General features: G+C 44.5%; 1 long non-coding RNA gene across 1 annotated transcript; it reads left to right on the top strand.

Moving 5' to 3' along the window:
* Positions 1 to 11,795: 11,795 nt before the first annotated feature.
* On the top strand, positions 11,796 to 21,875 carry LOC131899767 (uncharacterized). The gene is made up of 3 exons (XR_009376122.1): positions 11,796 to 12,438; positions 19,969 to 20,051; positions 21,314 to 21,875. It is a non-coding gene; the product is annotated as an uncharacterized LOC131899767 (long non-coding RNA).
* Positions 21,876 to 22,225: the final 350 nt, after the last annotated feature.

The following is a 22,225-nucleotide window of genomic DNA, read 5'->3' as shown; positions in this document are numbered from 1 at the left end:
CTTTAAACTATGTTATATCAAACAATAAAGCAAGAGGGTTTTTTGTTTGTTTTGTTAGTTGGTTGAGTTTTTTTTTTTGGGGGGTGTGGTTTGAGACAGGGTCTCTCTGTGTAGTTTTGGTGCCTGTCTTGGATCTTGCCCTGTAGACCAGGCTGGCCTCAAACTTACAGAGGCTCTGTCTCCCGAGTGCAAGTTTTTTTTTTTTTTAAGAGCATTATTTATAACAAGATCTCTGCTGAGAGAAAGTAGAACGGAAACCCTAAAATTGAAAGAGATGTTGTTCAGCTGTGAGGGGATGGGCAGGGGTAGAGGGTCATCCCCTTGTGGCCTCTGCTGTTTGAATAATTATTATATGCCAAGTACTGTGTCTAACATGCAGTTCAACATGCGTGAATCTGCATCTCTAAACCAATGTGCACACACTAAAATAAAACAAAACAAAAACACAGTAACTTTATCCAAGGAACAGTATCCAAAATATACAAAGAGCTCCTCTAAATTCACAATAAAAACGGAAGAACTTGACATTTTTCTTGGGTGAGAGTGTGAACAATCAGGAAAGCGAAGGCACAGATGGTCAGCAAGTGCATGAAATGGTGCTCATTCTTGTTAGTCACCAAGGTAGAATCAATTAAATCAGTGTGCGGTATCTCCTCACAGCTGTCAGCATGGCTGCAGTCCACGGAGTGACAGCTCCAGATGGCACCAAGCACCTGGAGCAACTGCACCTGCCATGCACCACTATTTGAAATGACTAATATTTGGAGTTTCCTTACCAAGTTAAATGATCCTGTGTGCATCATAGGACCTGGTAACTCCAGGCACAGGTACTTACCAAGGTTGACCAAAAACATTTCAGCGAAGGCCTCGTGTGCAAAGGCACATAGCAACACTAACCAGAATAGCCTGAAACAAGGGATAATACAGATATCCATCAAGGTGAAGATGGACAATGGAAGACTACTCAGTAACACAAAGCAATTAACCATTGGTATCCACAAAAGTGTAAATGAAACGCAAAAGAGAAAGACATTGCACAAAAGAAGCTCGTCACTGTCCTGTTGTTATTTGTGTTGTTCGTTTGTTGTCAACCTTTTAGAAGCTAAAGTCATCTGAGAAAAGCCATCACCTCAAATGAGAATATGCCTCCATAAGATTGGTTTGTAGGCTAGCCTGTGGGACATATTCTTGATTAATATTAGATATGAGAAGGCCCAGCCCATTATGGGTAGTCGTACCCCTGAGCAGATGGTCCTGGGTTGTGTAAGAAAGCAAACTGAAAAAACCATGAGAAGTAATGCAGTGAACAGTGTTTCTCCATGGCCTCTGCTTCAGTTCCTGCCTCCAGGTTCCTGCCTCGTCTTTCCTCAATGTACCGTGACCTGGGATGTATAAGCTGAAATAGACCCTTCCCTCCCGAATCTGTTTAGGGGCAGTGTTCTACCACAACAGTAGAAAGCAAACTAAGACAGTCACAAAGAGAACAACTGCATTACAGCATTTGTATGAGGTCCTGGTCACATGACCATGGCGATGGAGTTAGGTTGACTAGACAGGTACAAATGAACTTTCTGGGAAGATGGAGATGTCTCATATCACTTCAGGGTGGCTATCACACAGATGTATGCAATATTTAAGATTCATCAAAGGAAACACTCCTAATACTTAAATATTACTCTATGTAAACTATATTTTAATTTTAAAGTTTGTTTTAAAAACCTACATGTGGTGAGAAATCTTAATTATCAACTTGACTGGATATGAAATCAACTAAGAGATAACTGTCTTCTCTGCATACTTCTGCATATCTCTGAGGGATTTCTCGATCAGGTTATCTGAAGCCAGAAGATCCACTCCAAATGTGGGTGGCACCTTCCATGGCAGCCATGTAAAAGGAGGTCCAAGGGGAAAGCTCTGCTTTTGACCTCGTTGCTTCCATTTCTCCCTGGTGAGGTCATCCACTGGGTGGCTGCTGTCAGTTGCTGGTGTGGTGTTCCTACAGTCCTTCACTGGGCTCAGAACCAGCTTCTCCAGCCTGCCAATGTAGACTGAAGAGTTTTGGCTCCCCAGGAACCCCCAGATCAGTGCCAGCTTGGAGCTGCTAAGGCATTCCACCGGGTTCTCAGCATCTCCAGCGTAAAGACGGATCATTGTTGGACTACCCAAAATCTATCATGTAAGTCAATCTAATGAAGCTCTTTTTAATATAACCCATTCTATCATTTCTGTTCCTCTAGAGTAATGGTCCTCAACCTTCCTAATGCTGCCACCCTCTGATACAGTTCCTCATGTTTTGGTGACCTCCAACCAAAAAAATTATTTTTGTGATTATAGAATCTCCCCCGCCATGTTAAGTATCATAAAATTATTTTCATTGCTACTTCATAACTGCAATCTTTCTACTGTGATGATCGTAATGTACATATTATTGAAGACAGAGGTTTGCCAAAAGGGTCATAACCCACAGGTTGAGAACCACTGCTCTAGAAAACCCTGAATAACACATTCTGAATTTGTGTTTTGGTCTTACAGATAGAGTATCAAAGTCCAAAGAAACAATGATAGTGGGTCATTGTTACACAGCAAGGGAGTGGGGTCGTGGGGCTAACAATGGGAGCACAGGCTGCACCTTACAGCCACTGCCTCAAATCACATGCAAAACAAATTCCAAACTGACCATCCTTAAGGGTAAGAGCTGACACTGTAAAACCTCCACAGGAATATGTACAAATAAATCACACCAAAAGCACTAGTGAAAATAAGAAATAAACTGAGCACCACAAGGTACTCAATGTTGTATATAAATCGACACCATCAATAAAGTGAAGAGAAGCCAGCAAGATGGCTCAGCTGGGAAAGCTGCTGGCTGCCAAATCTGGCAACCTGAGTTCAATCACCAGCACCCCCACATGGTAAGAGAGCAGCTCCTGAAATTTCTCCTCTGGCCTCCACATGTGTACCATAGAGCACACATGAAAGTATACACACACACACACACACACACACACACACACACACACACACAAACCCCAAATACAATTGTTTTAAAAAAGTTGAAGTGCGAAGAAAGCTAGGTATGATGATTCGTATTTGTGATTCTAGCACTTGAGAGGCTAAGACAAGAGGATGGCCACAAGTTCCAGGCCAGCCTGGGTTATGTAGTGAGTTCTAAGTCAGTATGAGCCACAGAATGAGAACCTCCCTCACAAAAAGAAAGAGGCTGAAGAACGTTCTGGGGTTAGGGGAGGAGTCTAAGATCCCTTGCTGCTCTTACTCAGGACCAGTTCTGTTCCTAGCCCCCATGTCAGGTGGCTCACAACAACCTGTAATTCCAGGTCCTGGGGATCTGACCCCTCTTCTGGCCTCCATGGGCACACAAACACACATGTATATACACAGATATACACATAATTGCTGTCTATATCATTCTGTATAAATAAAACACTGATTGGCCAGTGGCCAGGCAGGAAGTATAGGCGGGACAAGGAGAGAGGAGAATTCTGGGAAGTGGAAGGCTGAGGGAGACACTGCCAGCCGCCGCCATGACAAGCCGCATGTGAAGATACCGGTAAGCCACAAGCCACGTGGCAAGGTATAGATTTATAGAAATGGATTAATTTAAGATATAAGAACAGTTAGCAAGAAGCCTGCCATGGCCATACAGTTTGTAAGCAATATAAGTCTCTGTGTTTACTTGGTTGGGTCTGAGCAGCTGTGGGACTGGCAGGTGACAGAGATTTGTCCTGACTGTGGGCCAAGCAGGAAAACTCTAGCTACACATAATTAAGGAATAAAATAAGTCTTTAAAAAGAAAGAGAAGAAAACCAAGAGAATAAGAGAAAATATTTGAAAATTACTTGCATACAGACAGAACTAACAATTTTTAAATAGCAGATTAATTTGTTTTTCTTGCTGTTCACAGCTCTGAAGACTGAATCTCTAGAGCCTTGTGCATACTAAGCAAGTGCTCTACCCTGGGCAAATATGTCATATAAATGATGGGTAAACAAATAAAAAGATGGTTAGTGTCATCAGTCACTAGGGAAATGCAAATTCAAATCACAATGAGCTCTTGTGTGGCACCCCATAGGACAGCTGAAATACAAACAGTGGACAACTTTACATAAGGGACCTGAGTATCACAGATTCCAACTTCTGTAGGGCCCTTCTAACCAAACATCCTGTGCTGATTCCCCAGAAGTCACCTGTGTGATTGCGACTGTTTACAGGGATGTGGGAAAAGCAGACCCTTATGCATTGCTCCTAGATTTTATTTTATTTTGTTGTTGTTGTTGTTGTTTGAGACAGGGTTTCTCTGTGTAGCTTTGCACCTTTCCTGGATCTTGCTCTGTAGACCAGGCTGGCCTCGAACTCACAAAGATCCACCTGCCTCTGCCTCCCGAGTGCTGGGATTAAAGGCGTGTGCTACCACCGCCCTGCGCTCCTAGATTTTAAATTTGGGACATCAAGCTACATGACAGGTTCCAGGTACAAAGACTGTGTGCAGATGATCCCACTTACATGAAATGTCCAGAATAGCCAAATCCTACTTTAAAACACCAGATAAATGGTTGTCACGGCTGGTAAAGAAGAGGTAAGTGGAGAGGGGGTTGTTTCTGGACAAGGGGCTTCTTTGTGGGGTGGTAAAGCACTCTAAGTTAGGCAGTGGTGGCATTCTACAACTGTGTGAATATGCTAAAATCATTTCATTGCATGCTTTAAGGGGGTGATTTTTATATTACAGGAATTATACCTCCATAATGCTGTGGTTTGGTTTTTGTTTCTTGCTTGCTTGCTTGCTTTTAATGTATCAGAGAGGATGAGAGAGTGGGTATTGAGGCTTTGAATCAAGTCATGGGGTTTGAAATTGATGGTCGTGGGTGTGTAATGGGATCGTGGGACAGTGAGGAGGCCCTGAATGAGATACCAAAGCACCAACATGGTAATGGCACCCATCTGTACTGCTAGGCACATTCCCTTGTAGTCTGCAGGAGCTGGAGATAGTCCCCCACAATGGGGGTGGCAACTTCCTGCCCGCACCCCAAGCACTCCAGCTTTCGAGCCCCGAAAGACGAAAGCCGTGGACTTGGCTCACTCTTTCTCAAGTAGAATTTCTGCAACAAAATTATCTACCAAACCTGCAGCCTAAGCATCAGGCAGGAGAAAGAATAAAAAGAGAAAGGAAGGCAGTTTCCTAGTAATTAAGTCTGAATTATTCACAACCTGTTAGACACTATCCCCCTTCTGATGTAGAAAATTACATTTTCATTTCTCCCCCAAGTCCTAAATACCTTTGCTGCCAAAGCTGCATTTTTGGCTAACAGCCCTGGGAGCCCTCCTGGGAGCCATGGGTACCCAGAGTTTGAGCCCAGGGCCAGGTGCATACTTGGCCAAACCTTCCCATGAGCCATTAACAGACTCATCCCCCTGACTCCCCGCCACACCCCCAGAACTCTCAAAGGAGATGCTTAAAACTCCCATCCAGTGGTTCCCCACCAGGGCCCGCACATTGTGAGAGCTCCTAAAATTTCTGTAAGTGGCCTAGTTTCAACCAACTGAAGCAAAGAGGGAATGTATTGACCAAAGGAACTAAACTTTGGGAAGGCTAAGACATGGCTGTCTCTGGGACAATGAAGCCAGGAACCGGGACAATCCTGATACCCCAGCCTGCCCCACCTCCCTCAACACACTACTCCTTCCTCTTTTTTTCCATGAAGCTGGACACATGGCATTCAGTGGCAGCCTGGCTCACGTCTTATCCCATGGAGTCTGGAGGACGCCTCTCCCTTTCTTGCCTCTAAAGGTGGTATTACTGCTGGGGGTCAGAGGAACTGGGCACACTGTGGTTGGTGAAACCCATACAAATCAGGTTGTTGGAAAAGAACAGAAAGAGTTCCCTTGTACTATGGAAAGAATGCTCCCAATTAGAAAGGAGTCTGGGACTAGCAGGGCACACCCTTATCACAAGAGTCCCACAGCCTGGCTGAAGAAATTCCTGTTTTTCCAGGGGTGGCTGCAGCCATATCACTTAGACACTCTGTGACGGTGGGCTGAGTTTTCTTGTCGACACAATAGGACCATATTTCAAGGAAGTGAGGCCCTGTTTCAAAAACAAACCCTCCAGCCAGGCATGGAGGCTTGTACTTCTGGTATTAGCTCCTTAGAGGGCAGCAAAGGCAGGAAGATTACATGACTCCAAGAGTTCAAGGCCAGGGGCTAGCAGCATAGCTCAGTGGGGAAAGGACAAACCTAAGGACCGGAGTTCTGCCATCAAACACCATGTGGTTCAATCTCCAAACCTGAAAGTTACACATACAAACATTACCAACTTCAGGCCTGTGTCCAGAACAATTCTGTCTGAACCTCTGTGGATGGAACGCAGACAACCACGCTTCTTAAGGATTGCTGGCCGGGTCCACTGTGCCACATATTGAGAATGAGTTGCATAGCTCATTGTTCCTCAACCCCAATGTGTGTTAGCATCCCCAGGGAGGTTTTTAAAGTGACTCTGCCCTCAGTCTGCAGGAAGCCCCATCTAGATATAGTTCTTAAGGCCCCCACATAGCTTCAATGTATAGTTACTGCTAGGGATCACCAGCCTCACACGTGTGCCTTCACCAAGTACCCGTGCTGACCTCCATAACTGTTTACACCCCATCCCCTCTTCTGGACCACAGTCCTAGCCACTCAGTGACCTGCTGTGTAGATCTCTGCTCATGGGCCTCTGGGTGCCTCAAACTCAAAATGCGTAAGACAAAACTCCATCTCCCAGCACACGTTGCAGGCCAGGGGGAGATCTGAAAATTTCACTGGGACAGAGATTCTGGATGCAGAATCCACGCTTCCTTCTACCCCATCCCCAGCTCATACCAACTGCAAACTCGTAACAACTGTCCTGCCTCGGGCTCCTGAGTGCTAATACCACAGGCGTGAGATACCCCATGTCAGAGCTAGAGTTATCCTCTGCCTGTAAGCGAAGAGTAGAGGGCAAATGAAGAGACTTGGTGGGATGGGTTGGAAACTCAGAATCCAAGGTTAAAGAACTGAAGAGGGAGTTGTTGAAGACAGCTCAAGTGGTAAGGTATTTCTCCCCGAGTCCCATCCCCAGAACCCACATAAAAGAAAGCCAGGCATAGCATGGAGGACTTATCATCCCAGTGCTGGTATGGCTGAGGTCCTTAGAGCCGCCTGGCCAGCCAGCCCATGCTACTGGGGCAAGTGCCAAGCCACTGAGAGTGGTGCCCTGATGATACACTGGACCACCAGGCCAAGAAGCAGGGGAGGAGCTTTCAAGGGAAGGACTTTTTTCATCACATCGAAGACTCTTCCTAAGTGGTCAATAAATGGCAGCTGAGAGAAATGGTATGGAGGAGGGTTTGGTCTCCTCAGTGTTCAGAGGATGGCAGAGGGCACGAAGAAATTTGGGCTGCTCACGTGTGTGGGAAGTCTTAGGAGTCTTCAGCCACACCGCCCGCTCTTATTTCTAGCTAGCCTCCAGTGAGCTCCTACCTTGGAGCTGTTGGTTTGTTGTTCCCTTTGCCTGGAGCACTTTCCTCCAGGCGTTCCAGACGACCTGCTAAGTCATTCCCATGACCTCAGCTCCTCCCTCCTCAAACATCACCTTCATACTTTTCATCTCCTGTTAGCTTGATAACACTGTGACAAAATGCCTGTGAAAATCAGCTTAAAAAGAAGAAAGGTTGATGTTTGCTCACGTTGCCTTTGGTCTGTGGCAAGGCTGAACACCACAGCAGAGAGTACATGGTGAAGCTTAGCTGCTCACCAGATGGTTGCTAGGAAGTGAAGAGAGAGAAGAGGAAGACTTCAGTTCCTAATATGCCCCCAAAACCGTATTTCTCAGTGACCTCGCTTTCTTCCATCAGGTCCTACTTCTTACAGGTTCTAGAGGCTCCAGTGCCATCAGCTGAAGATCAAGCCTCTAGCGCACGAGCTTCATAGGGGAAGGTCATATTTGAAGTGGAATGTCCTCCCTCCTGATTATCTTTTCTCCCCCCATGGAGCACTGTCTTATATACGCTACAGCTGGCCATCCTCAGGCCTCAGCGTCTACAGATTCAACCAGCCGTGGATTGAGAATGTTTTGTTTAATTGCCTCTGTTCTGAATATGCAAGCCTTTCATCCTGTCATTATTCCTTAAACAATGTAGTAAAACAACTATTTATGCAGCATTTATATCACACTAACTATTATAAATAATCTAGAGATGATTTAAATAATAAACATATATGCAAATACGGTATCATTTTACATAAGGGACTTGAATATTCATGGATTTGGATATCCAGAGACCCGGAACCACTCCTCTCAGATGAAAAGGATGATCAGCTATTACTCAAAAACCTAGTCTATTAACCATTTTCCCACTTGCCGTGACCTCTGTGCAAACGGCACAGTGTATGACAGGCAGTACAAATGCTTAGGGCAGTTAAAAACCACATACCATCTCCACAGGTCACAGCCCAGCAGGACTGGCAAGAGCCCAGTGATGTATTCATTTCCAGGTGGAGGCCACACAATCTTCTTAGAGGTGATATCCCTTGACAAGTCTCCAGGCAGAGGCCCGGGACCCTGGCCATCTTTACTGCATAGAGACACATCTCCGTCAGGTGATCCAGCAAAGGGAATGGGCATGCACAGGAGGTAAGCACGTGGGTGGCCAGCTCCTGGGAGGCTGCCTTGCTGTGACAGCCTCTGTCAACTGCACTTCTGGGCAAAGTCCCATGCGGAAGCCGTGCAGATTCTACTGTGGAAATGGGCTTTCGCCAAGCGGGAATTTGAGCTGACAGGGAGCCTGGGCTGTCCCCACGGCAGCACTGCTTTTAGCCAAAGTCCTTTTTAGACATCCAGGCTCAGTGGTGCTGCAAATGTCTAAGGGCCAGCTCTGAGGGGGCGAGAAAAGCATGCATGCATATGCATACCTATTCATGTTTTACTTTGGGCTCATATCAAGTATATGTACCAGATAACTTAGAAATAATTCCTAAGTATGAACTACTTTTTATCTTCGATGACACTAACCCGGTGAATTCTTATGGGGTGTTGTCCCTGGGTTTTGCTGCACTCGTGTATCTGCAGCTGTGTTATCCAGTCTTCTGTCACCATGACAGACACCGGACTGAAGCAACTGAGTAGGAGGAGGGCTTGTTTTGGCTCACAGATTCAGAGCCTCTCAGATGGCGCCGTTGCTATGGGCCTATGGTAAGAAGCATGTTGTGGAAGAGGCTACTTACCTCATGGTGGTCAGGAAGAGAGAAACAGATAGACAGAGAGAGACAAAGAAAGAGAGAACAGATAAGGGCCCAGTACAAGGTATATCTTTTCAGGGCATGCCCTCAGTGAACTACTTTCTCCAACCAGACCATATCTCCAGTGATGCTATCATATTATGAATGACATCAAGGAATGAATCCATTAAGTCCGAGTCCCCAGGATCCATTCACAAAGCTCAACAGACAGTCAAGGCTTTAACACATGAGCCCATGGCACATGGCATATCCAACCATAACACTAAGGTACATTTTCAAGTCAGTCGGAGTTTGACAACGTGCCATACACTTCACAAGACTGCCACTGCAGACACAACCCATGCTGCGGGCTCATATGATTAGCAAAGCTTTTGGACCACTTTCTGATATCTGTGAATCTGACCAACAGAACAGTAAATCCAACTCCAATTGAAACACTGGCTGGAGACCATGGTGTAAATACTTGGCTATGGCTAATTTCAGGCTACCAAGCTGTTTGCTGAATGCAAAGCTAAAAAATGTGAGAGATGCTCAGTATAAAGCCATTTGTTAAATAGTATTTCTGCAATATTTATGTAAATATATGCTATATAGTTATGTAGAAGTGTTACGTAGATAGTATAATAGCTTTCCTTCATATGCAAGGAGCATACTCCAAGACTCCAAGTGAACACCTGAGGCCATGGATATTACTGAACACTGTGTGTACACTTTCTCCTACACATACATAACTCTTATGACAAAGGGCTTTGTGTGTGTGTACGTGTGTGAGTGTATATATAGTATATGTGGTTGGTATGCACATGTGTAGGGGATTGCATTCACCCATGAGTGTACAGAGGACAAAGATGTCCTGCTCTGTCACTCTCCACCTGTTCCCTTGAGGTAAGTGTCTTCACTGTACCTAGAGCTAGATTGGTCACCAGGAAACCCTGGCGATCTTCCAGCCTGCCCCTGCAGCCTGCCCCTGCAGCCTGCCCCTGCAGTGGTGAGCTTACAAATACACCCGAGACCATGTTTAGTTTTTTCCTCAGGTTCTGGCGATTTGAACGCAGGTCCCCAAGTTAGCTGAGCAAGTGCTCTTACATGCTGAGCCATCTCCCCAGTTAGGTAAGGTTTAATCTGTAACTTATATGAAGTAAGATACTAACAATAACTAATAATAAGACAGAAAAATCTTTAATAACATATAACAAAATATAATAATAATAAAAGTTACATCAATACATGCTCTTTCACAAAACATGGATTTTCCAATTAATATTTTGGGGCCTCAGTTGGCCGCAGTCTGGAAGTATAGAAGGCAGAGTGATGGATGAAGGCAACGACTGTGTTTATAAACTGCAAGAGCGGGGTGGAAAACGGCCAAATGTAAAGCTGTTAAGCAACGAGTTTTGAATGTTATCTTTTAAAATGTAACTTAACTGATCACAAGCTTATATCGTCTAATTTTTAATAAAGGCTGTGTTTACAGTCAGCTTAGAGAAATCCTAAAAATTTAACAACCATCTCTACCAGCTCCAGCATAACACGGGCATTCTAGCACTTTGAAGCAGCTAAGTCACACACTGGGGTGTAGGGTCTCCTTAGGGACTAAAAAAGCCATTTTATTCTGAAACTGGCATCTTGGGCGCATACATTCACTAGTCTGGTTTCAGATTAGTGTGTGGAGAACAGACACTTGTTTAGAATGTCAAAGGAAGCATCAGACACTTGAAGTTGAACAGACTCTCCCTGTCTCCTTCCCTCCCTCCCTCCCTTCCTCCATCCATCCATCCCTCCCTCCGTGTGTGTGTGTGTGTGTGTGTGTGTGTGTGTGTGTGTGTGTGTGTGGTCACAAGTATGTGCACATGTGTGTAGGCCCAAAGTTGATACTGTCTTCCTCAGTCACTCTCCACTTTGTTGAGGCAGCGTCTCGCTGACCCAGGAACTCACTGGTTCAGTTAGTCTAGCTACCAAGCTGTCCCTGGGATCTCCTGCGTCTGCCCCTGAGTGCTGGGAACACAGGCCTCTGTGGGAGTCCTAGGGGATCTGAGCACCGGGTCTCCATGCTTTTAAGACAAACTCTTAACCCACTGAACCATCTCAGAAGTACAGCAAACTAGTTTTAAGAGGACCACCAGGCCAGGAATGGAAGGAAAGAAGGGTGGCAGAGGCAGCTGTATCTTCGGGTCACCCCACCCTCATAAAGGACACAGCAAGCCACAAGCAGTTCCACCTGGCATGCGCACAGTGGAGGCAGCAGGGAGGCAAGAAGCTGGGGCTCTGGAAAGGAGCACCATGCTCTGCTGAGGGAGGGAGTTCCAGTGCCAAAGAATGACTTCACAGCACCAGAAGTTTAGTGAAGGCTGCCCGAGGAAAAGGTATACGCGGAAGAAATCGTGGCTGTCAGGTCTCAGAAACCTGGGACAAATGGCTCTCCCAGCATCCCTCAGTACCTGTGGCTCCTCCCAGCACTCCTCACCCCGCCCCCTACCCTAAACCCCTCCCTCCCAGGGGCTGGGCTTCCGCTTCCCTTCCCCCAGCCTGATCCCTAGATAATTCAGCCATTTGGCTATGCCAGTTTCTTGGTCTTTTGGCCTGGGCCATCTCTCTTGGTCTGTGGCTCCTCCCTCTCTCCCTCTCCTCTCATGATCCATTTTAGACTGTTGACCATGTTTAGTCTGGGCTCTTCCTTCTGCCTGCATTCTTCTTAAACCTACAACAAAAACCTCCTTACTTTATTTCATTTTTTCATTCACTGGCCACGTGCCAACAGCCAGCACCCACATGTCAGTTGTGTGTGCAAAGTGGACCTTCTAGCAGAGTCAAGCTTTCAGATGACCAACCTCTCCCTGGTGTCTCAAATGCAATCTTCACAGGATAGTCTGCAGGTGGCCTTTGACAGGTTCTGGTCTCATCCTGTTTGACCTGAACGCAAGAAAGCTGCAGCATGTGCTGGGAATGCGACATTCAGAGTCCCGGAGAAGCTGGCTGGGTCAAGCTGTGTTGCAGTCGCCATCCCCACCTCCAGGAACTCACGGCAAATCATGGCTTGACCCCAGGAACAAAATCCAGACAGTGTTGCTTCCCAGAGTCCTTCAGCTGGAATGTAAGTGAGCAGAGCCTAGATTCCTTCCACCTTGGAAGCTCGCCCGAGTCTCCACCCCCGTGGGCCCCTGTTGCTTATCTGTAAGTAATAAATTTCATAACTGGCTGCACATGCATACATGGGTTCTGTCTCACCGTGTTCAGAAACATTGGCGGCCAGGGCTGTACATGAGCAAGCACAAACACACACACACACACAAACACACACACACACACACACACACTTTTAGGTTTTTTTGTTTTTTGAGACAGGGTTTATTTTTTTGTTCATTGGTCTTTCCCATTCTCTTAGTTAAGAAAATGGATTTACCCCGATTTTTGCCACATTCCCGAGTCTTGAAAGAGTATTAGGATACTGTACATACTCAGTGAATAAACTTTCAAATAATTAGATACATTTTGATTTATCTATAGAAAGACTGTGGCAATACGATGTTAGGGAACCATCAGGGATAATCCCAGAGACTGAAGCACAGCGTAAGTAAGTCACTTACAGATTAATTTTCATAAGTAATAAGCTTCTCCCTCCTTTACCTTTCCTTGACAATTCAAAGTTTCTTGCTATATGGTCCACTTCAGGGCGGCTTGTTCTTAAAAACCTGGGTGAATGTCGGGTATGGTGGTACCCATGTACTTGAGAGGCAGAGGCAGGCAGTTCTCTGTGAATTCCAGCCCAGCCTAGTCTACATAGTGTCTTCTAGGCTAACCAGAGCTACATAGTGAGACCCTGTTTCAAATAAATAAATAAATCAGGCCAGAGAGGAAGAGCCTGTGTCTCATCTTTGGTAAGGGGTAAGGGGTAAGGGAGTAAGTGTGGATGGTTGTGGCAAGAATTACACCTCTTGAAAGAAAAACTAAGAAAGACAATAAGTCATCCCGATAGTCACTCAGCCTAGATGGCACATCTCAAGCCATCTCTACACTATAGTTAATTCCTTTACCAAATCCAGCAGCTGATCCATGGGCCATGACCTGGGGTGGCGGATCTAACCAGAGGAGGAATTTTTTTTAACTTGCTTATTTTTATTTTACGTGCATTGGTGTTTTGCCTGCATGTATGTCTGTGTGGGGGTGTCAGATCTTAGAGTTACAGACAGTTGTGAGCTGCCATGTGGGCACTGGGAATTGAACCCGGGTTCTTTGGAAGAGCAGCCAGTGCTTTTGACCACTGAGCCCTCTCTCCAGCCCCCTGAGGAGGAGTCTGTGTCTCTGGGAAGCTTGCAGTCAGTAGGATATGCTGCAGCTGATCTACTCTCCCTCAGAGACTTAGCTTCCTGGGTTTACAGATGCGCTGAGTGGGAAGCATAGAGCTGCCACATACATTTCCTCTTTTTGTATATATTTCTTGTTTTTTTACCATTTTGCTTTAGTGTGGTATATTTCTTACAATTGAGGAACTGCTATTAATGTATTATTATTAGCAAAAGTCCATAATTTATATCCCCATTACTCTGTGTTGTACAGTCTACAGTTTATACCAACTTGGCTCTGTTCCACGGAGCCTCATCACCAGCCCCCACTCTGTGGCTTGACAGGTACAAGGCTAACATAGTCCACCTTTACAGCCCCAAAGTCCCCCATACTCTATCTCTTTAGTCTATCCTCCCCACCACCCTCAAACTCTTGCAGCTACTGATCTTTTTACTGGTTTCATAGTCTGGCCTTTTCTAAAATGTCACATAATGAGAACCACACAGTATACAACCTTTTCAGACTGGAATATTGTCTAAAAGGGGGGAAGTTGGCTGGATATGTAGGTCACTTGTAGAGTGCTTGCTTACATGTAAGGCCTTTGGGTCTCTTCCCAGCAACACAGAAAACACGTTTTGTTACAATTTTTTCAGACTTTGTTTTTGAGACAGGGTCTCATGTTCCCCGGGCTGTTTTTCAACTTGCTTTAGAGCCACCGATAACCTTGAACTTTTTTTTCCAGACAAGATTTCACTATGTAGCCCTGGCTGTCCTGGAACTCACTTTGGAGACCTGGCTGGCCTTGACCTCAAAGAGCTCCACCTGCCTCTGCTTCCCAAGTGCTGGAATTAAAGGCGTGCAACACCAAGACCTGGCCAGACCTTGAACTTTTGATCTTCCAGCTTCTACTTCCCAGGTGCTGGGATTGTTGGCACAACCTGGGATGTAGATGGTGCTTGAACCCAGGACTTTGTGCATGCTTGGCCAACACATTGCCCACTGAGCTTTGTCCCCAGTCCGGATTTCATTATTCTACACCAGTTACCAGAAAAACAAGGAACTTCCATTTCTCTTTTACTCACACTATCAAGTATTAGTATTTTTAAATCTTTATTTATTTATCATTTGTGTGGAATCAAAGAGAGGAGACATGCACCTGCCTTGGTATGTGTGTGGAAGTCAGAGAACAACTTTCAGTTGGATTGGGCTCTGGAGATTGAAGGCCTGGTTTATGTAGCAAGCATTTTTACTCACTGAGCCATCTCACTTGGCCAAGTGTTAATGTTTTGTTCCTAATCCCAGCACTCAGGAGTCAGGCAGGTGGATCTCTGAGTTTGAGGCCAGCCTGGTCTACAAAGGAGTTCCAGGGCTACACAGAGAATCCCTGTCTCAAACCCCAACTCCCCCAAAAAGGTTTGTTAGCTTGATGTGACTATGATTTCAGAGGGTATACAGAGGTCAAACTAATCAAAACATCGAATAGGAAAGTACAATGTATCCCGATGATCTTAAAAAAATATTGAGATAATAAATAAATATTCTTCCCTGGCCTAAGGCCGTTATGATATAGCCCAATAGTTTTTAGTTTTTCTTTCAGGTTTTGTTGTTGTTGTTGTTGTTGTTAATTAATGAAACCCACACAGGCTTCAATCTTTGATGCTTCTGCTTCAGCCTCCTGAGTGCTGGGCTTACTGACCTGTGCCATCACACCTGTGCCAATCACACCTGTGCCATCACACCTGTGCCAATCACACTTCTGCCAATCACACCTGTGCCATCACACCTGTGCCAATCACACCTGTGCCATCACATCTGTGCCATTACACCTGTGCCAATCACACCTGTACCATCACACCTGTGCCGTCACACCTGTGCCATCACATCTGTGCCATCACACCTGTGCCATTACACCTGTGCTGTCATACCTGTGCCATCACACCTATGCCATCACACCTGTGCCATCACACCTGTGCCGTCACACCTGTGCCAATCACACCTGTGCCATCACACCTGTGCCATCACACCTGTACCATCACATCTGTGCCATCACACCTGTACCATCACATCTGTGCCATCACACCTGTGCCATCACACCTGTGCCAGTCATACCTGTGCCATCACACCTGTGCCATTACACCTGTGCTGTCATACCTGTGCCATCACACCTATGCCATCACACCTGTGCCATCACACCTGTGCCATCACATCTGTGCCATTACACCTGTGCCATTACACCTGTGCCATCACACCTGTGCCAATCACACCTGTGCCATCACACCTGTGCCAATCACACCTGTGCCATCACACCTGTACCATCACACCTGTGCCATCACACCTGTACCATCACACCTGTGCCATCACACCTGTGCTATCAATCTGTGCCAGTCACATCTGTACCATCACACCTGTGCCAGTCATACCTGTGATTTTGTGCTGATAATGATTAACTGAATTTATGATACCAAAATTTTTGTTTTCTTTTATAATATTTTTTAATTTACTTTTTTATTTGCTGAGTGTTTGTGTGTGTGTGTGTATGTGTGTATGTGTATGTGTGTGTGTGTGTGTGTGTGTGTGTGTGTGTGTTGCGAGGTGTTTGCATGCCTCAGCACTGATGTGAAGGTCAGAGGACAATGTATAGGACCTGGTTCTCACTTTCCACCATGTAGGTCCTGGGTATCAAACCCAGATTGCCAGGGGTAGCAACAGGTTCCTGTACATGCTGAGCCATCTCAATGGCCCTAGATTTGGGTTTTCTAAGTGTTTATATTTTATGATGATTCATATCAGATAAGATGATGTTCATTTTTAGATTTTTAGAAAGACTACTCAGTTTGGGGCCTCCTGTGTAATCCCATTGGTAGACTGCTTGTGTAGTATGCAAAATCCCTGGGTTTGATTACCATCCAGCACCTAATAAATTGGGCATGGTATCAAATACATATAGATCCCACTGGGGATGTGGAATGCAAGAAGATCAGAAATTCAAGGACATTCATTATATTAGTCAGGGCTCTCTAGGGTAGAAAACATAGAATGAATCTCTCTTTATACACACACACATACACACAAAGAGAATATAAAAATTATACAAAGAATATTTGTTAGAATGACTTACAGGCTATGGTCCAGCTAATCCAACACTGTCTGGCTATGAACAGAAAGTCCAAGAATCCAGAAGTTGCTCAGTCCATGAGGCTCAATGTCTCAACTGGTCTTCAGTAGATACAGGAATCCTGAAGAAGTAGGCTCTAATGCCACTGAAGAAATGGATTTGCTAGCAAGGTGAGAGTAAGCATGCAAAGAGCAAAAGCTTCCTTCTTCCACATCCTTACATAGGCTTCCAGCAGAAGGTGTGGCACAGATTAAAGGCATGTCTTCCATCCTCAAATCCAGTTTAGAAGTGGCTCTTTCTCCATTTTTGAATTTTAGTTAACTCTAGATGTAGTCAAGTTGACAAGAATAGTCATTGTGGGCATCCTCTGTCATCCTCAGCTATATAGCAAATTTGAGTCTAGCTGAGCTACATAAGACTCTCTCAAAAGGGAAAAGGAAAGAAAGAGAGCTTGATGTACTGAAAGTTAAAGTCATAAATTGACATTACATTGGAGCAGGATAGCTAGCTTTAGCTAGGAAATGGAAGGAACAAGAAAAGAGAATGGACCCTCCTCATTTTCCTGACTAATTTCTGCCACCGGTAGCTGACATCCAGGAGTTTTAACATAATTAACTGGGCCTCCTGTATATGCACTATATTCCCTGTTCTGAGAAACATGACAAATGAGATTTTGTTTGTTTGTTTGTTTTTGTTTTTTCTAGATAGGATTTCTCTGTGTAGCTCTGGCTGTTCTGGAATTCACTATGTAGACCAGGCTGGTCTCAAACTCACAGAGAACTGCCATGCCTCTTCCTCCCAGGTGCTGGGATTAAAGGCATACACCACTACCACTGGTCATACACATCTTTTTTTTAATGAATGGAGTGTGGCGGGGAGAAAAAACAAAGGATAGTTGGAGGAAAATGATAAACATCACCTATTTTCTTTCATGTGCACAAACTAGATTCAAAAACAACCTAGATTTTTTTTTTTTAATGAAAGCTGAAACTGCTTAGGTGAAGGAAAGAGTTGGGGAAGTGATGTAAATGTATAAAAAAAGTCAAAACCCTATTGTTTTATACATTCACTAAAAATATTTAAAATTCTAAAATAAAAAAGATTGGTGATTTGGGGAAAACAGCATTTTGTGGAGAAATTAACTTTCACAGGTGCAAGTTGTGCTGGTCATGAAAAAGTGCAGAGCGAGTCTCGGGAGTCAGGAGAGCACTTTGTGCTGGGGCTGTGTCCTCCTTGCCGGGTACAGTCCCCTTGTCCCTGCTGAGTTGTCTCCGGGTCTCCTCATCTCTGTCTGCTCTTAAAGTGAGTGCATAAAGGAAAGCAAGCCTTAGTCGGGTTGTGGGATGCTGATCTGGACTGGGACGCTGCCGGAGTGAGCTGATGAGTACTTACAGCGTTAACTGCCAAGGATACAAACTGATTTCCACAATGTATTTGTAATTTGGACCAGCACAGGGACAATGGCTGTTCTACTGCCTTGACCATCCTCCCCATCTGTGCTGTTTTAAGCTGTAAGCTGCCAAGCATAGGCTACTGTTAAAACTGAAATTAATTGCAATTAAATTTAATTTAAATTACAATTTCTTGGTCTCAATAGCTACATTTCAAGTGCACATGGCCCTGAGTTACATGTTCTATCAGTTTCATTCCTCCCTCTCATCCCTCCTCCTCCAAGCAACTTGGCGCAGACTTTTCTCAACTGCTGCACCAGGGAAAAAAATTATAGTGCAGATAGACTTAATGCTTCTTTGTGTTCTAGAGGCCAGGTCCAAAGCTCCTCTTCCCCCACAATGGTGGTGCTGGTGACATTGTCCTAAACAGAAGGGCTTTGGCAGGTAAACAGAAAGATTATTCGTGGGTAAACAATCCTAAAGTTTTCTGTTTACTAGAAAGAAAATCTCTTAAGGTGGTTTGCCAGTGGCCATGTCAGAGCAGCAGCAGGTGGCAATTGAAGGTCAAGGTGTTAGCCCACAGGAGAAGACCCCCTGATGGGTCAGTCTCATTTAGGCAAGCCACCCACCCAGAGACCACAGATCCTGGAGTGTCTTTTGCTTCTGCCATGCCTGTATATGTTTGCTATCTTTTTCTGGTATCTGGCATGGTTGAATTAGGTGTGGGGGAATTCCCTACTGCCTGTAAGGTAATGCGTTTATTTCATGGAAACATCCCGTTCTACTGGGTGCTTTTACCTGCAAATTATTATGAAGATGACTTCCTCCCTAAGCTGTACCAGCTAATTGATAATGATAATGCTATCTTATACAGAGCTTTGATGAATAAAAGTATATACAAGGATATGTTTCACAGCTAGGGTCTAGGAGTTTCACCTAAGGAGCTGCTTTAGATCACAGTTCAGTCAGGTTAATGATTAAGGAGAACAATTGAATTCTCGGAGAGCCAGGCTGGCCCTAATTCTCTTAATGCTGACAAGATGCAGTACCAGGTTTTGGTGTGCATCATTAGCTCAAACAAAGCCTTGTAATAACTTCAGGTTAGATCAGATACTGTGACAATAGCTTTAAGATGAAAAAAAAACACAGAAAACCATCTAATGTTCAAAAGACACATAGCTGAGGTCAAAAATACAAAGTAGTCCAACTGTTAAGGTTGGTTGACGATCAAAGGTGATAATTAACTCATTGTACTCATTCATGCCCTCAATCTCCTGATATAAGAAACTATTGATAAATGGGTATACACCCTAAAGATCTAAAGTACAGCTGACTGATTGTCCTTTATATACAAAAGTTTAGGTTCATGATTCCTTTAAGATTCCTTATTATAAGATTAACTTTCAAGATAAACAGTAAAATGATTGATCCTGTCTTTGTAACTGCAGTATGCAGCCTGCCAACACAAGAGTTGGCTGTGAAAAAATACTGTCTGCTCATGTTCTGTTAATCTGCAATAAATTACTTAAACATTAATATATATGGAATATTTGTTTTAATCATGTAAAGGAGATGAAAAATATGTTACCTGTACTCTGAAGGAATTTAGCAGAATCACTGTATGGGATAGATATTAGAATGAACAGATGTTTTTTAGAGTGCCTTGACCTTGAAGAATCCTCGTGCAAAACAACAATTGTTTTGCTGAGGGGGCCTTGCTGCCATCCCATGACTTTGGCCACCAGCCACCTAAGGCTCTTGTATTATTTGTGTATTGCACACAATACATAATGAAGGACTAGAGTCATGGAGGCATTGTGAAGGTCTCCTTCAGTAAGACATGTAAATTAAAGTTAGAGACCTTGGTATGAGGAAATACTTCATGTAACAATTTATAAATACACTTTTGTACAGCTGTTAGAGAGCCAGCCGAGTCCAGCCCAGTCAGTCCATCAGAAGAGGCTGGTGAATGAAGAAGGAAACCATCAAGAGAGTGTGTGAGTGTCCTTTTTCCTAACTCCCTCAGATAGAAAAATCTTAGCTTACACCAGGGCCATGGATTCCTCTCGAGCTCCGGGCTGCCTGGAGGCTGGTCCCCCACACAGCAGTAGTGGTTTCTGTTCAGCAGGAACCACCCTTTCTCTTCCAGGAACCTCCCTTAAGCTTCCCCCAAAGGTCAGTTACCTTTGGCAAGGGCACCTGGTTCTGGATCAGTGGGGACAGTCTGTATCAGCTCAGATCCCTCCCTGCTGACTGTCATAAAATCTGCTTGCTTTTCTCTCTGTCCACCCACCCTAGAGATGGTTTGGCACTTGATACCTACTGAATCTTTTTTTTTCTACCCACAGAGTGGTCTAGTTCAGTAATTGCTCGGTGCCACCATGTGCACTCCACACATCTGTCCTTCGCACATAAACACAACGAGGCTTTTTATATGCCTCTCTTCAAAAACAGGAAGGCAGTATCACCTCCATACAGGTGCTCCTGAGTACATGCCCAAAGGAACTGAAGTCAGCATAGTGTAGAGACACCATTTGTAGTGCAGACACATGGTGCAGATCCATAATTAATTGCAGTACTATCCATAATAGCCAAGATGTGAAACCAACCAAGAGACAGACCAATCAGAGGATGAATGGACAAAGGAAAGGTGGTGTGTATACATACAATGGGGGTATTATTCAGCCAGAAAGAAGAGTGATATTATGTCATTTACAGGAAAGTGAGTGTAACATGAGATCATCATATTAAACAAAATAAGCCAGACTCAAAAGACAGTAATCAAGTTGACAACCAAGACTAGCCATCATGCCTAGGCTACACAGTAATGTTCTGTCTCAGAAAAGCAAAATGTGAGTGAAAATACAATAACATAAAAGGAGGACATAACTACTTCTAAAGTAAGAAGCTTTTTCTTTTTTTTTTTTTTTTTTTTTTAGATATAGGGGAGAAAGCAGGCAGAGGGAAGAGCCCAGACTGAACATGGCCAGCAGAATAAACCAGGCCATGAGAGGACAGAGGAGAAGGGAGAGCAGGAGAAGAGCAACAGACCAAGAGAGGTGGCCCAGGCCAGGAGACCTAACAAAGAACAAAACAAACAACAATACCACAAACTTGTGTTATATTAACCAGCGCTAAGATTAGCATGAGACAGGCAAGCACCCAGAGCTCAAAACTTAAGGTGATGCTCACCCAGAGTCCTATAAATGGAGGGCTGGAACCTGAGAATAAGAGCCTCCTTATGTTTTTCCCCTTACAGACTCTCTCCAGTCTGATAAGAACATAGCTGTCAGCACAGGAAGTTCTACTGGCTTAGACATTTGGAGCCAAGAGAGACTCAAAATTGTACAAAATCTGTTTGAAGAGCTGAATGTCAGCCTGGAGGCATGTGCAGGCTAGAGGTCAGTCTTTCTTATCCCTGGTACCCATCAGACTCATCCTGTGAGCTTTGACACTGGTGACCCCTGGGCCCTGAAAAGGCTGGTGAATTCTGACTGCCAAAAGTGGGGTATGGAAGTTAGCATTTTTTTTTTAAGTCTCCTAAATGGTTTTGATGAGCAGGGGGTGGGAGGGTGAGAACTCCTCTCTGATCATAGGAGGAGACTCCAAGCCGGAGCCTGTGAATACATCTGGGGGAGTTCTCCCCTACCCCAGCTATACGTATGTGGAAGAAGTAGAAAGGGAATTTAAATGTTCTGTGGTAACAAGGTATTACATTGATAAGGAAAAATTGGTGGTGTGAAAATACAGATTAATTTCCATGTGAAGGGATTTTATGTCGCAAGTGTGCATGGTTAAACCTGTTCATTACATTAAGCCATCTTGGTGGGACTTTACTGGATACTGTGAGCATCACAGAGGTGGTTCGTAATCCAAGATGAAGACTGTGTTGTAGATGGAAGTTTCTGTCCTGCCTGGTCCCGCAGCCAGTCAGTCCCAAATAAACACACAAAGGCTTATATTAATTATAAACTGTTTGGTTGATGGCTCAGGCTTCTTGCTAGCTAGCTCTTTCATCTTAAATTAACCAATTTCTATTAATCTATGGTTTTTTTCTTTTAATTTTTTTTAAAAAAATTTAATTTTATAATTAATTTAATTTTACATATCAGCCACCGATTCCCCTGTCCTCCCTCCTCCCACTCTCCCCCCATGTTTTGCCACATGGCTT

Source organism: Peromyscus eremicus, chromosome 1 (assembly GCF_949786415.1).
Source record: "Peromyscus eremicus chromosome 1, PerEre_H2_v1, whole genome shotgun sequence".
In the NCBI taxonomy this organism is placed as follows: Eukaryota; Metazoa; Chordata; class Mammalia; order Rodentia; family Cricetidae; genus Peromyscus; species Peromyscus eremicus.
Note: the sequence above shows the minus strand (reverse complement) of the source record. Positions and strands in the feature narration are given on the sequence as shown.